The sequence below is a fragment of the Vulpes vulpes genome, chromosome 11 (genome assembly GCF_048418805.1).
Source record: "Vulpes vulpes isolate BD-2025 chromosome 11, VulVul3, whole genome shotgun sequence".
Classification (NCBI taxonomy): Eukaryota; Metazoa; Chordata; class Mammalia; order Carnivora; family Canidae; genus Vulpes; species Vulpes vulpes.
The window spans coordinates 7,378,827-7,394,780 of NC_132790.1; the positions used below are offsets into that span (position 1 = coordinate 7,378,827).

Here is a 15,954-nt window from a genome sequence, read left to right on the forward strand (position 1 = left end):
ATGTCAGACCTACCACAGGCCTAAAGATGGCTCCTGCTGGGCCCCCAGGACGAGGACAAATGTTGGGGCTAAGAGTGCCAGCGCAGCATGAATGGGTCTAAATTAGGCCGGGCCTAATAACCCGTTTACTAACACCTGTATTAGTCCTCTATCACTGGGGGTGAACTGCTGTCGGACAAGCCATAATCCCATAAGCTTTTCATTTGCATATCCCTCATTAGCTGATTAAAACCTGAAGAAGGCAGGTTTCTGCAGCTGGTGGGCCCATTCCTTCACACTGGCTGCCTGGGTGGTTTGGGTAATGAAGTCATGTGGGTGGATGTGAGGTTTATATGTATGGAAGGGATTAAGAGCATTAGGATTTGTGTGAGCTGATGTTGCCATATTCTCTCTACTGGAACCCAGTAATTGGATGGGAGGAGAAATGGCAGACCCATTAGTTTTGTCTGTTTACTCAGGAGCAGGGTGCTAGAGATTCAATTTTGCTTTCTTTGGCTCCCTCGCCTTTGTGCTGCGGGCCTGCTTTGTCTCCTCCGGCCCTGAGCACCTCCCAACCCAGCCTGGCTAAGGCGATTCAGCCACAAAGGACAGACGTGGTGGTGCCCAGGGGCCCGAGGAGGAGAAAATGCAGCCCCGACTCAAGTACTACTTGAAGGCAGTCCCATCCTGCTAGTCCAATCCTGGGATACAGAGCAAGAGATAATTGAAATTTATCAACACTTCTAGGGCCCTTTTTTGATTATTTTATTAGTTCTCCTCGTTTGGGATTAACAATCCTCAGCATCAAACGCACCGCAGGCTCTTACTTGGGAAATGAATGGTTAGACATTTCGGGAGTCTTAACAAAGCAATTGTTGTATTTGCCGGGTTTGCATAATTTTAATAGACGAAAAATAACACCAAGAAAAAATCCATTTCCTGTGCTGTTTGTACAGCTGGAGACAGAGCTCCTTGTACTTGATGATGTAAGAGATGCGCCATTGTGTCGCCCCTAACCCCAACAATGCGGTCCCACTAATGTCGTTAACAAAACCGGACCGGGCAATTCTGAAAACTTTGAAGCTCAACATTGTCTCCAAAGTGTATGGGGCGCCACAGACAGAACCATGTTTATTCATCAGCAGTGCCGGGGTTTGCAAAGCCAGGAGATGACTTGCACCAGCAAAGAGTGAAGAAGGGAAATGTGGGCGGATCACAAGGCCAGAGTTTGAAGCCAGGGAATCTAGGAGGGAAATGTGGATGAAGCATTTCATTTGTCTTCCGCAGAAATTTTGGAGAATATAAGAGAATATTTCAACTTACTTAGATTCTATGAAGGGTTATTTTATATTTTTAGTTTTCTTCATTAAAAGCTACAGCCCCTACACAGAGCCCCCCACCCCACTCCACCCCCAAATCCTGATGTGAAACTTGCAGTGCAAATACTTTTATCAATTGCTGAAATACCCCATTTCAATTGGGTTTATGCTATTATATGCCTTTACTGAAGGGACACATTAAAATATCCACCAAATGCAAGTCTGAGTGTCTGAGGTGGGTCCCTAACAGGGTTTTTAGTGATAAACTGTTTAGCAAGAGTAAGGGATTCAAATGAGACCCCCATAAGCAACAGAGAATCAGCAATACCAGTCATTATAAAAAGTTTCCCATAGTAAAATCAAACCTTTAAAAACAAGACAGACAGAAAAACAAATAGATGACTAAAAACACGTAATCATCTTATGGACACGTTTTTTTGTGTGTTTTACCAATCTGCAAAACAAGACTCTACACTTCTATCTCCCTCTGTCTTTATTATTTTAATTATTCTGTCCATTCCTGGTAACATTGTTAGTAAAAGCATGGATGTTCTGGGCTACACGCTCAATTCGAGTTTAAGTTATAGTTAGCAACACACTCACTCTGGGGCGTCTGGGTGACTCAGTCGGTTAAGCATCTTCCTTTGGCTCAGGTCATGATCTCAGGGTCCTGGGACTGAGCCTTGAGCCCTGTGTCAGCTCTCCGCTCAGCCAGGACTCTGTTTCTCCCTCTGTCCCTACCCCCAACTCATGTTCTCTCTTTATTTTTCTTGTTTGCTCTATGTCAAATAAATAAATGAAATCTCCAAAAAAGAAGAAGGAGGAGGAGAAGGAAGAGGAGGAGGAGGAAAAGGAGGAAGAAAGAAGGAGGAAGGAAGGAGGAAGGGGAGGAGTAGGAGAAGGAGGAGAAGCGCACTCACTCAACAAAGCATGCTACAATCGGGATTACCAGTGTGTCTTCAAGGAAATGTAGCTAGAAAGAGAGTTAAAGAGAAGAGGAAAAAGTTTTAACCTGGCTCAGATGATCCTTGATGCCAGAGATTCATCGAATGTCAAGGAAAAATGAATTTTAAAGGTCCTCAAATCCAACCATGCAACCAACACTAAATCCCCTCTTAGCAAAAATTCAATATACCCCCTTACTTGTTCCAAGCACTTGTGTCCTATTATGTCCTTGCATTTTTGTAATTTTGTAATCCTGACCTACAAATTAATCTTCAAGCCACTTTGCGTCCCACTAAAGCTTATCTTTGCATAATATATTTTTCACGGGGAAAATTTTAACATTTTTTGAACATCTATTTACCATACAGCATGCCAACATGTACTATCCTGTGAAGTGGGAACAATCATCTCACTTGTAAATAGTGAAACTGAGGTCAGCGAGGCTAAGCAGCCTACCCAAGGACACACAACCCTCTAAGCAGATCAACTTGCTGTTACGTAACGAACCACTTCAAACTTCATGTTTTAAAACAACAGCCATTTTATTATTTCTCATGATTCTGTGGTTTGGCTGGGAGGTTATGCTGCTCTGGGCCGGGGTGGCTGGGGCTAGATGGTCTAGGATGGCCTCACTTACAGGTCTGGGCCTCAACTGGGATGACGAGGATATCTGGTCCTCTCTCCACATCACCCTTAAGGAGGCTAATGCTAATTTGCTCAGATGGTGGCAGCCTCTCAAGACAGTGAGAACAGAAGCTCCAAGTTCCTAGACCTCCTGAGGTCTAGACCCAGAACTCATAGTTACCTCCCTGCCTGCATTCTGTTGATCAAAGCAAGTCACAAAGCCAGTCCAGGCTCAGTGGGGGGTGGGGTGGGGAATAGATTCTACCTCTTGAGGGGAAAAGCTGTAAGGAATTGTTGGCCATTTGCAATCAAACACAGGGTCTGCGATCTGTGCTCTTAACTCTAGAGCCAGAGAGTCTATGTCTACATCTTGGCTTTGCTAGGTGTTAGCCTGATGCCTTGGGAAACGTAACTGAACTCTTCCTGTCTGTTTCCTCATCTGTAAAATGAGGATAATAATAATAGGACTCTCCTAGAAGGGTAGTTACGAGCACTACATGAGTGGATGTGTATATATATATATATGCTTAGAATACTGCCTAATACAGAGTCTGTACAAATATTGTTGATGATAATTGTTGTTGTTAATAATCCACATGTTGTACAGCCTATCTCAATATTTGCTAATGTTCAGTATGTGCTAAGAGCTGGGGACACAAAACAAAGGAGTTGAGTGGGAGAGATTTACTATTTATTTCCCATTTAATATTCATTTCCCACATTGGGTGCTTTACAGAAAGTTTTTCATTTAATCCTGGTAAGAATCTGGTCATTTAAGTGTTACTCTCTCTGGTGTGATGGGTAAACTAAGGTGAATAAGACATGATCTCTTTTCTTAAAAAGCTGAGATTCTAGAGTGAAAATCACTATCAAAAAATGACATTTGCTTGGTTATTTCACAAGACACTGCTGTGCATTACTAACTCCCTGGGGCTCAACAGCATTTTGTCACCCCCAGTAAGTAGCTGAAGACACTGGTGTACAGAGAAGTTAAGCCTCAAAGAGGTCCACAGCTAGCACAGAGAAGAGCCTGCACGAGGACTGGTGTTTCCGGCACTCCATTATAAGCTCTTCCATGACATCCCAAAGTCTCACTTACTTAGACAGGTAATTGTCGTGTGGGGGAAGAAAAAGATGCCCAGAAATTGCTAAGAAAAATGTGGCTAGTTGAAGGGAGAACAACCAAATGAAGCATAGGATGGCTGCCTCTGGTGCCTTCCACTCCTTGGCATAACACGTGCAGTTGTTTGCTGAGATCCTGTTTGGAGATGGCACACCTACTGAGCAGATATGACAACATTCATGTGCGCACAAAAGGTGGAAAAAGTTGAGTGCACTCACCACGCCTGAAACCCTCCGGATGGGGTCCTGGGGGTTTCTCGGATCCCGGACTAGCCCCCAAATGTTGTGCCCAAGATCGTGAATCCGAGAAACCACCGAGGAGCTGACACCAATGCAAACACACGAGGGTTTATTTACAAGCTTGAGCTTGGGTCCAAGTATACCCAACACAGCAGAGCAGGGACTTGGACCATGACAACATTAATGGATCATAGCCTTTTCAGGACTAGTCATGGAGCCCAGTTCATAAAGGGAAACAGTTCCATGGCCAGCTTGGTCTGTAATCAGCTCGCAGATGCAAAGCAAATCAAAGACTAGGTTAGTCATAACTAGAACAGCTTTAGAAAAACTGGGGATCTTCCATTTAATTGAGGGTTGCCATAGCTTCTAGTCCAGGGTTGGCTGGCACATGTGGGCTCCTCTGCACATTGGAGGGGACCAATACATGCCATCAGAAAGAGCAGGGTTGGAGTCAGACAGACCTGGATTTTGATCTTGGTGGCGTGGCCATGCACCAGGCAAGTCCTTCACTCTGTGAATCTTGATTTCCTCATCAGCAGTAAGAGCACCTTTAGATGGCTGATGTGTGGAGTGTGCGAAGTCCTGCACATAAAGTGCTGAGCATGGTGCCTGGCACATGGTAAACTCTTCTTATTGGTGAAGGAAGAATTGATAATATCAGAATGATGGACCTAGGCATCACCAATCCTGCCCTGCAATCTCCTTTCCTTCCGAGGTAGCTAACCACATAAGGAACAAAAGCAGATGGAAATCAAAGGGCCCGTTTGGCCTTACCTGCTGGCACACCCTTGTTCTGAGTTCCAGAAAAGCTCTGGTGGAGCACATAGTTTCAGAGGGTGACAATGAGAGACTTTGCACTCTCCTCTCCTCCCAATCTCAGACTCATCTACCTTCTGGAGGGGTTAAAAGAAAAGGAAGTCAAAAAAAGAGAAAGAAAAAGTTGCCCAGATTTGGAAAGAAGAGAGGGGGAAACAAGGAAGAGAGAAAGAAAGAGAAAGAAGCAGCAGAGGGAGGAGGAGGGGGCAGGGAGAAGAAGAAAAAGAGGAAAACAGAAATGACTGAGCCCATGCTGATGTGCCGGGCCCTGTCTGGGTCTGCTCACCACTTGTCAGAGGAAATGGAAGACAGTGAGTGGAGGTAGGCATTGAGGACAAGGTTTGAGACTCACCTACCCTATGGCACCAAGCACACTATAACTATAATCAGCGGTTGCCATTGTTGCATTCCTGTGCTCTAGTGTCCCCACTACCAGTGGAAAAGAAATTAAATTGTAAGGACTAAGGTTCCTTTCAGCTCTGAATTAATTATAGCAATATTTCAGAAAAACTGTAGATAAATAAAAACCTATATAAATCAAAATTCATTTTCTAGGGATACATTGAGAGCTATCATGACAAAAATATCCTACATGGGCATATAATTTAGCCTCTCTGAATCTTAGTCTCCCCATCTTTAAATAAGAACTAATGTTAACTGGCTCTCAAATTTGGGAGAATTAATGAGCTAATGCAGAATAAAGTTTTATAGGTGACCAAGATTCAGACATGGCACTTCATTGTTATTATCAAGTATATGGTATAAGAATTTATCATCAATTCATACCTTCATTATGCTATTCAATGTACTCCTATTTTTCATCTTTACGTTTATCATTCTTTACCCACCACCACCCCATGTCCAAGTGGAGCACTACAGTAGAAGTAGCAACTGACTTAGATTCAGTAAGAACTAGAATTGGACCTGGGCTCTGCAGTTTTAAGGCTTTGTGCTTTGGAACAAATCATCTACCTTCTCTGAATTGCTTTCTCACCTAGATGATAATTGTGTGGCAAAACTTCTAGTTGTCAACCCCAGGATCCATACTCTTCCTTTTTATCTGAGCATATTGCTGCCTGATTAGAAGACTACATTTCCCAGCTTCCTCTGCAGCTATCTGTGTTCACATGACTGAATTTGGGCCATTGATATCTAATTAGGAGTGTTCCAGGCCCTTTAATTTTTCCTATTTCTTAGAACAAAGGCGTGATGGCTGGAACTCAACAACTTCTTGGCCCCTGAGGATGATTGAACAGAGCTAGAAGAGTCTAAATCCTGAGACAGTGTGGCACCCATGACTACCTCTAAATAAAAATAATGACTAATTAAAAATGACTAATTAAAAATAATCTACCTGTTTAAGCTAATTTTATTTTGAGTTTTCTGTCAACTGTGGCCAAACATACATAAGATAATGAATATTAAAGTGCTTGGCACGTTGTAGGCCCTTGATAATTTTAATTTCCTTCTCTTATCTTTCCATCAAGTTCATTCCTCTTACAAAAGCTAGAAAGCCTTTCTTAAATTCAAATATTAAACAACAAATTCCACAGATATGCTCATTTCAAAGTCTTTGATGGGGTCATGATGAAGGTCAGATGAAATACTTTTGTAAAAGTACTTTGTACATTGTAAAACTCCATCTAAACAGGAGGCATGGAGACCCTTCTCACTATGGCAGCACCCCCTCCAACCAGCCTTGTTCCTGCTCTCTTCTCCTGTCCATCCTAACCTCTCATTTCAGACATCTCATATTCTAGTTATACCAAACTGAACATCTCGTGCATTAGTCTCAACTTTTTCTACTTATGGCAGAGAAGAATAAGCACAAACCCCAGGAATATCTGAGGACAAATCCTGAAGACACCTTATAGAAAAGCCCAGAATTTCTTGGAAGCATTAGATATTATCTCAAAAAATTAGTTTGAATTTTTGTTCTCCTTTACTATATACTCATGTTTATGTTAATAAAACTATACAATTTAAATCACTTACCCTTGAGTAACCTGTGGTTTTGAGAACTCATATCCAGATCTGGGAAGGAAGGCCACATTTGTCATATCTCTGTGTTTTTTGTGCTATTTCTTCTGCCAGAAATGTTTTTCCTTGAAATTTCTCCTTCATAACCTCCTCTGTAAACATGTTCTTGATTCCTTCAAGCAGACTGAGTCACTCTCTGGCATGCTGTACATCCCTCCAGTATAATACTTTAAAGATTATGTCTAAACTGGTTTGGGGGTGGGGTGTTGGGAGTGGGACAGCTGTATCTCTCATTAGTTTATAACATTCTCCAGGGAAATGACTGCAATTTGGCACCATCATCATCATTACAACCATCATACACCCATACCCAATGTGGCCTAGCACTATGCCTAGCATCCGTAATAGATGCTTGTTCAAGAGTAGATGCAATGAAGAAATTGGTGAATGTTCAACAAATAAGTCCAAAGAAGAGCCATCTTTGTGGACGTTTGACTTCAAATTTCAACCCCATGCACTATCTAGTTTGGCTTAGATCAAAGCCAGCTGTGACCTCCTCCATGTATATGGCTTAGTACACTTCTAAAACGGACCCTGAACCCTTCCACATGTACAATGGAAAGATAAAGGCAACCATCTCCAACTCAAGTCAGCCCAGTCAGGAAAATCCACTGCCAATGTCCCAGTGGTCTCCGAAATGTCAATACTATGAAGGTTGACGCTAAGCTCCACACACCCCCACATTATCAAATGCCCGTTTGCTTCATGTTTTGTCTGGTCTGTCAGCACCATTTACTGCTGAGCAGGTCCCTTATCTTTATTGATCACTTAATTTATCTTTTCTTAACTTCCCTTGCACCGTCTGGTGCCGTGTGTCCGTCTGTTGAGGCTGTCATGACTGGTTTGCTCTTGAAATAATAGGGGCAGCAGGTGGTGTGACTAAGTCGACCCTTCGCAGAATGGGGGACCATTCCCAGTCCCTGTCTCAACCTGCCAGTGCGTCTACACCCTCCCAGCTGTTCCACATTAAAGCAGTCAACTGTGACTTTACAGTCCGAGTTTTACACAACTGTTTTACAAACCGGGAAGAAGGTCTTTTGTCACAAATCCTTTGTCAGGCAGTAGAATGGGGGGAGAGAAAGCCAGTTCTGAGACTTGGTGCATTTTAATGACTATGCAGATAGATGCATACTCCTTTGCTTTGGTTAAAGGGGTGTGGGTTGGGGGTGGGAGGCTGGCCGGGAGGAGAGAGCAAACTGACTCCTTGCTCTTGGGACAATTTAGTAAGAGGAGCAACTGCTCTTTCAACACGAGTTTCAACTTCAAACACTACTCCATGAAAACCTTCGTTCCTCTTGTAAAGTGAAAATAAGGGCAATTAGAGCCCTATGTCCCAGGGTCAGTACTCTGGGGGCAAGTGTTTGCAATTGAGAAAACAGCAAGAAAATTATGCCTTTGGGACATGAAAGCCAAGTGCCTTTATGACTTGGGCTTGTAATCACATGTGAGAAGCAATGAGACAAACTGAAAAGAGCACAGAATTTTGAGTCAGACAGATCCCAGCTCCAAAATTCAGTGACTTTAACATATATCACTGTTGACAATATGTCATATTCAAATTCCTACTTCTTAATACAGAAATCTTTGATATGACATTTATCTCTATTAACCAGACTTTGATTAATCTTAACCTTTAAATAATGAAAATCCACGTCTCACTCTTTCTCTCTCTTTTCACACAAGTGCACGTGTACACACACACACTCTCTCTCTCTCACACACACACACACACACACACACACACACACACACACCTTCACTTTGATTATAAACTAAAAGGCAAGGGAAAGATAATCTAAACTTACCACTGCAGGAAGAATATATTAGATTAAGAGTCAGGAAATCTTTCATTCTCTGTCGTTAACACTGACAAGCTGGTTGAGTTTATGCATGGATAGCACTTAAGCTCTGTGAGTTTAGTTAGGAAACTAACAAATGTAGTTTATGTCTAAGATGAGTGAATCAAGAAAATGGATGGTAATGGGAAAGTGATAAAGAGAGTAGAAACATTGTCTTTCTTTCTCTTTATTTATCAAGGTTTGTAGAACCAGAATTTCTATTTTCTTCTGGATGTTAGAACAACAGTTAGCCCTTCATTCTAATGACTGCTCCCTAAGGTGGAAGAGGGCTTGAGTCTGATTCCTTGCAGCCACTTCTCTCTGTTGGGTGGTATCCAGCATTAAAGGTTGCTGTTTTCACAAGGCCTGTCCTTTTCTCTTTTTGATTGACTGGCCCACAGGTCACAGGTACTATACTCTTCTTCCAGCCCTCATCTCTGAATCCTTGTGGTGAGCAAACCTGGGTTAGAACCCAGGTCCCATCATCTAAAGCAGAGATATGCAAATGTGACCTGCTGACAAAAATGTTTATGACCAATCCATGATAAGAAATGCAGACACTGTCTAAGCATTTAGAAATCTATAAATTTAGCCTAAGCATGAAGCAAGTCCATTTTTTCACATTAAAAACTAAATATTGATGTTGCCAAGAGGAAAATCTACAGCATTAAATGTTTATACTGGAAACCAAGTAAATTCTTTAATCAATAATCTAAGATTCCATTTATGTAATTTAAAAGAAGAGATCAAATTTAAACCAAAGCTAGCAAAGGGAAGGACATAGTAAAGGGCAGGAATCAATAAAATTAAAAAAATAGAGACAAATCAATAAAGTTAAAAGTTATCCTTTGAAAAGATCAATAAGATTGATAAACTTTCTAGCCATGCTAATCAAGAAAAAAGAAAAGAAGGAAGACATTAATTACCAATATTAACAATGTAAAAGAGGACATCAAAATAGACCCTGCAGAAACTAAGAGGATAATAAGATAATATTATAAACATTTTTATGCCAATGAATCGATAGCTTAGAAGGAGAAATAAACAAAAATCCTTGAAAGATATAAACTACTCAAGAAGAAATAGTCTTAATTTCTTAAGTATTAAGGACTATTTCGTAATAGTCCTTTATTACTTTCTGAAAATTCAGGCACAAAACTATCCAGCTTATTGCAGACCCTACATTATATTCTTGGTGTCTCCCACAGCTCTACAATGTCTTAATTATGGCAGGCCCTTAGTTATCTATTTAGTCAGTGCCATTTAAAAAATTTTAATTAATTATTTATCTATTTCTCTTAAGTAGACATCATGACTAACATGGGGCTTGAACTCACAACCTTGAGACCAAGAGTCACATGCTCTACTGACTGAGCCAGCCAGGCACCCATCTTTTATTGATTAAAGCTACTGAATTTGTTATCCAAACTTTGCCATAAACAAGACTTCAGGCCTACATGGGTTCACTGGCAAATTCTACCAAATATTTAAGGAAGAAATATACCAATTTCATGCAAACACTTACATAAAACAGAAGAGGAGAAAACATTTCCTGAGTCATGTTATGAGGCCAGCATTATCCTGAAAGCAAACCCAGAAAAAGACATTATAGGAAAAGAATCTCATACTAATACAGAAATCCTTAACAAAATTTTGTCAAATTGAATCCATCAATATATAAAAGATTATACATCATGATCAAATAGAGTTTATCCCCAAATGCAAAGTGACTCAATATTTGAAAGTTAACCAATCATGTCAGCGAATTAAAAACAAAATGCTCTGTACTCATATCAATAGATGCAAAAAAAAAGTATTTGACAAAATCCAACAACCGTTAATGATATGATAACATTTTCAGCAAACTAGGAATAGAAAAGCACTTCCTTAATCTTATAAAAGTTATCCATGAAAACCTATAGCTAACATATTTTGTGGTAAGAAATGGAATGTTCTTCTCACTAAAATCAAGGAAGCAAGGATATTTGTTCTTACTACTCTTATTTGACATTATACTGGGTGATTGTAATCAGTGCAAAGATGCAAAAAAAAGAAATAAAACAATGGAAAGGAAGAAATACAACTCTTTATTTGCAGACAACATGATCATCTAAGTAGAAAATCCACATAATCTATTTTTAATGGTATTAGAAGTAATGCGAGTTTAGCAATATTGCAATATGCAAGTCAATATACAAAAATCAATATATAAAATGCAGGGAACAATCAGAAATTAGATTTTTTAATGCTATTTGTAATAGCATCAAAAAACATGAAAAAAATAAATCTAACCAAATATGTACAAGATTTATGTGCTGAAAACTATAAAACACTGTTGAGAGAAATTAAGTACCTACATGAGTAGATATACCATATTCATGGATTATAAGACTCAATATTGGGAAGATGTTAACTCTCCTCAAATCGATCTATATATTTAATTCAATCTCAATAAAAATCACAGTAGGATATTTTATCCTTTTTATTTTAGGATACTAAATTATAAATTAAAAGCTTATTCTAAAATTAATATAGAAAACCTTACAACTAAAGTAGCCAAAACAACTTTGAAAAAGTAGAATATCTACTGATTTCAAGGAACCCTCATGCACTGTTTGTAGGAATGTAAATTGGTATAGCCACTGTAAAAAAAGAGTATTTTTTAAAATATTAAGAATAGAAATATCATATGACCATAGATATAATAGACCATAGACCATAATTCCACTATTGGATATTTACCCAAAGAAAAAGAAAACACTAATTTGAAAAGATAAATGCGCCTATTTATTTATTTATTTACTTATTTATTTATTTAAAAAGATTTTATTTATTTATTCATGAGAGACACAGAGATAGAGAGAGAGAGAGGCAGAGACACAGGCAGAGGGAGAAGCGGGCTCCCTGCAGGGAGCCTGACGTGGGACTCGATCCCAGGTCTCCAAGATTAGGCCCTGGGCTGAAGATGGGGCTAAACTGCTAAGCCACCCAGGCTGCCCCACTCCTATATTTATTGCAGCATTATTTACAATAGCCAAGATATGGAAGCAACCTAAGTGTCCATCAACAGACAAATGGAAAAGAAAAGCATGGTATATATAAACAATGGCAGTGGAATATTATGCAACCATAAAGAGGATGAGACCGAGCCATTTGAAACACCATGGATGGACCTAAAGAGTATTATGCTAAGTGAAATAAGACTGAGAAAGACAAAAACCAAATGATTCCATTCATAAGTGGGATCTAAAAACAATTAAACAAACGAATAAACAAACAAAAAAAAGGCAGAATCAGACCTATAAATACAGAGAACAATCTGATGGTCACCAGAGGTAAAGAGAAGTGGGAGAGTGGGCAAAATAGGGGAAGGATGAGGGAGATATAGCCTTCGTGTAAGGGAATAAATAAGTCACAGGAATACAAGGCACAGTAGAAGGAATACAGTCAATGATATTCTAATAGGGTGTGATGGGACAGATGGTAGCTACATTTAAGATGAATATAACATATGAACTTCTTAAATCTGAAAACTAATGTAACACTGTATGTCAATTATACTTTAAAAAACTTACTATAATGCTACAGTAATAAAGGCAGTGAGTTAGCCAAGCAAATATAGACATACAGATCAATAAAACAGAATAGAGGGGATGCCTGGGTGGCTCAGTGGTTGAGCGTCTGCCTTTGGCTCAGGGTGTGGTCCCAGGTCTGAGGATCGAGTCCCACATCAGACTTCCTGCATGGAGGCTGCTTCTCCCTCTGCCTGTGTCTCTGCCTCTCTCTCTCTCTCTCTCACATTGTCTCTCATGAATAAATAAATTAAATCTTTAGAAAACAAAACAACAACAACAAAACAGAATAGAGGATCTAAATATTTGCCACAGATATAGTCAACTGATTTTTGATAAACCTATCCAGGTAATTCAGCGGACAAAGTGCAGTACTTTAAGTAAATGGTGCTGGAAAAATGGAACATTTATATGCCAATAAAATTAAAATTAAATAAAATCTCAATTTTTATTCACCATATAAACAAAATTTAACCCAAAATGGTCATAGACCCAAATGTAAAGCCTAAGACTACAGAATTCCTAGAATAAACATGGGAAAATATCTTTATGATTCTGTATTAAGCAAATATTTCTTAAATTTAAGACGCAAAAACCATGAATCACAACAGAAGAAATTGGTTGAATGGGCTTAAAAAAAATTTAAGGTTCTATTCTCTAAAAGACATTACTAAGAAAAATTTTAAAAATCAAGGCACAGAGAGAAAATATTTGCAAAAAAATTGATAAAGGACTTCCATTCAGAATGTCTAAAGAACTCTTTAAAACTCAATAATAAGAAAAAACAATAATTAGCAAAAAATTTGAACATTCACACCGCCAAAGAAGAGATTTGGATGACTAATAAGCACATGTAAACAAATTAACATCATCAGTTACCAAGGAAATGCAAATTAAAACAACAAAGAGATGCTACTTATTGGAATGGCTAAAAGAAAACAATGCTGACAATAGGAAGTGCAAGTGGGGATATGGAGCAAATGGAACTCTCATACATTGCTGGTGAATACATGCAACAGTGCAGTCACTTTGGAAAGCAACTGGACAGCTCATATACAGTTAAAAATGTGCATATCACATGACCCAGCAATTCCATTCCTAGCTATTACCCAAACGGAAGGAAACCATTCATTCATATAAAACCTATAGGTGACTGTTGCTGCCAACTTCATTCATAGTCACTAAAAGTCAGAAATAACCCATATGTTTATCAACTGGTGAATACATAACAAAGTTTGTTAAATCCAACCACTCAACAATGAAAAATACTACTCAGCAATGAGAATAAATGAATTACTGATACATGTAACGACATGATGAATCTCAAAAGCAACATGCTGAGTCAAAGAAATCAGAAAGGGCTGATTACATATACATGCTGTATAGGTCCATGTATATGACATTCTATTACTTGTTTCATCATTGTTTCTGTAGATTTTCTCTATCTCTTTCCTGTCTCTGTCACTTTTGGTCTTTCCTTTCCACTCAGAGAGTCCCGTTTAATATTTACATAACTTTAAAAAAAAATAGGAAATGCTTTGCAAATTTGTGTGTCATCCAAGCTAATCTTTCCTGTATCATTCCAATTTTAATATATGTGCTACCAAAACAAGCATTATATGGTATTTTTTAAAAGGTAAAACTATAAGCAACAGGGTCAGAGTTGCCAGGGCCTAGCAGAAGGTAACACTTTGGGAATAATTGGACTATTTTATATCTTGAGTGGTTGGTGGTTATGTGATTGCACATATCACACAATTCATCTAAAAAGGGTGAATTAAAAAAAAAGGGTGAATTTTAAAAATGTTTGAATGTGGGATGCCTGGGTGGCTCAGTGGTTGAGCATCTGCCTCTGGCTCAGGGTGTGATCCCGGGATCCTGGGATCAAGTCCCGCATCAGGCTCCCTATAGGGGGCCTGCTTCTCCCTCTGTCCATGTCTCTGCCTCTCTCTGTGTGTCTCTCATAAATAAATAAATAAAATCTTTTAAAAATTAAAATTAAAATTAAAATGTTTGAATGTACACACAATTGTATGATTGCATCCTTTGTAACTGTTAAAGACATTGTAGAAAAATGTATTTTTTTTTTTTTTTTTTTTTTTAGAGAGGGAATGGTAGAGGACAGAGGAAGAGGGAGAGAGAGAATCTTAAGCAGCCTCCATGCCCAGTATGGAGCCTGACACCAGGCTTGATATCACAACCCTGAGATCACAACCTGAGCTGAAATCAAGCTGGATGCTTAACTGACTGAGACACCCAGGTGCCCTTATTTGAGAATATTTTCAAAAAAATGATGTAACATACCCAAATAGGGTTTATTTTTAAATTTCAGAAATGCTTCAACATAATCTGTTAACATACATTCCTGATTTTTAAAAATCTCAATAACAAAAAAAAAGCAATAATGTAACTTACTATGCTAATAAAACATAACATTATGAGGAATTATCTGAAATGCTCAGCCAAGAGTCTTCTAAATAATAAAATACCAGAAGAAGAAATAAAATAAAAAATCAGAAGAGAAAGTTATAATTATTTATAGATTATATAATTAGCCATATGGAAAACTCAAGAAAATAAAGTTGAGAAAATCCTGTTACATGTGACAGCACAGATGAACGTTGAGAACATTATGCTAAGTGAAATAAGCTGGTTATGAAAAGATAAAAACTGTGTTCTCCCATTTAACGAAGCATCTAAAGTAGTCAAACCAATAAAAAGAGAAATTACTGGGATGCCTGGGTGGCTCAGCGGTTGAGTATCTGCCTTCAGCTCAGGGCATGATCCTGGGGTCCCAGAATCGAGTCCCACATTGAGCTCCCTGCAGGGAGGCTGCTTCTCCCTCTGCCTGTGTGTCTGCCTTTCTCTCTGTGTCTCTCATGAATAAATAAAAAAAAAAAACTTAAAAAAAAGAGAAATTACAAGCAAGTAGCTGGGAAGGGGGAAAGGGAATTGTTACTCAATGGATATAGAGTTTTAGCTTTGCAAAGTGAGAAAATACTATAGATCTTCTTGCACAACAATATGCATATATTGTTATGAAACAAGCGTGAATATACTGCTGTACTATACATTTTAAATGGTTAAAATTGTACATTTTATCTTATGTGGTTTTTTAAAAAAGATTTTAGTTTTATTTTATTTTATTTTATTTCAGAACCTATTTAAACTAACTATAATTTTCTAGGTATGTCTAGCAACATTTTTCTAGATATGTATCCTTAGGCAAGGGAAAGAAAAACAAAAATAAACTATTGGGACCATATCAAAATAAAAAGCTTCTGCACAATGAAGGAAATAACCAACAAAACTAAAAGGCAATTATGGAATGGGAGACGATATTTGCAAATGACATACTCTTTCTTTTAAAAAGATTTTACTTATTTATTCATGAGAGACACACAGAGAGAGACACAGACACAGGCAGAGAGAGAAGCAGGCTCCCCACAGGGAGCCTAA

The 15,954-nt window shown here is 38.7% G+C and overlaps 1 pseudogene; it reads right to left on the reverse strand.

Annotated features, from left to right (window-relative positions):
• Positions 1-14,017: 14,017 nt before the first annotated feature.
• On the reverse strand, positions 14,018-14,111 carry LOC112934734 (U6 spliceosomal RNA; annotated as a pseudogene).
• Positions 14,112-15,954: the final 1,843 nt, after the last annotated feature.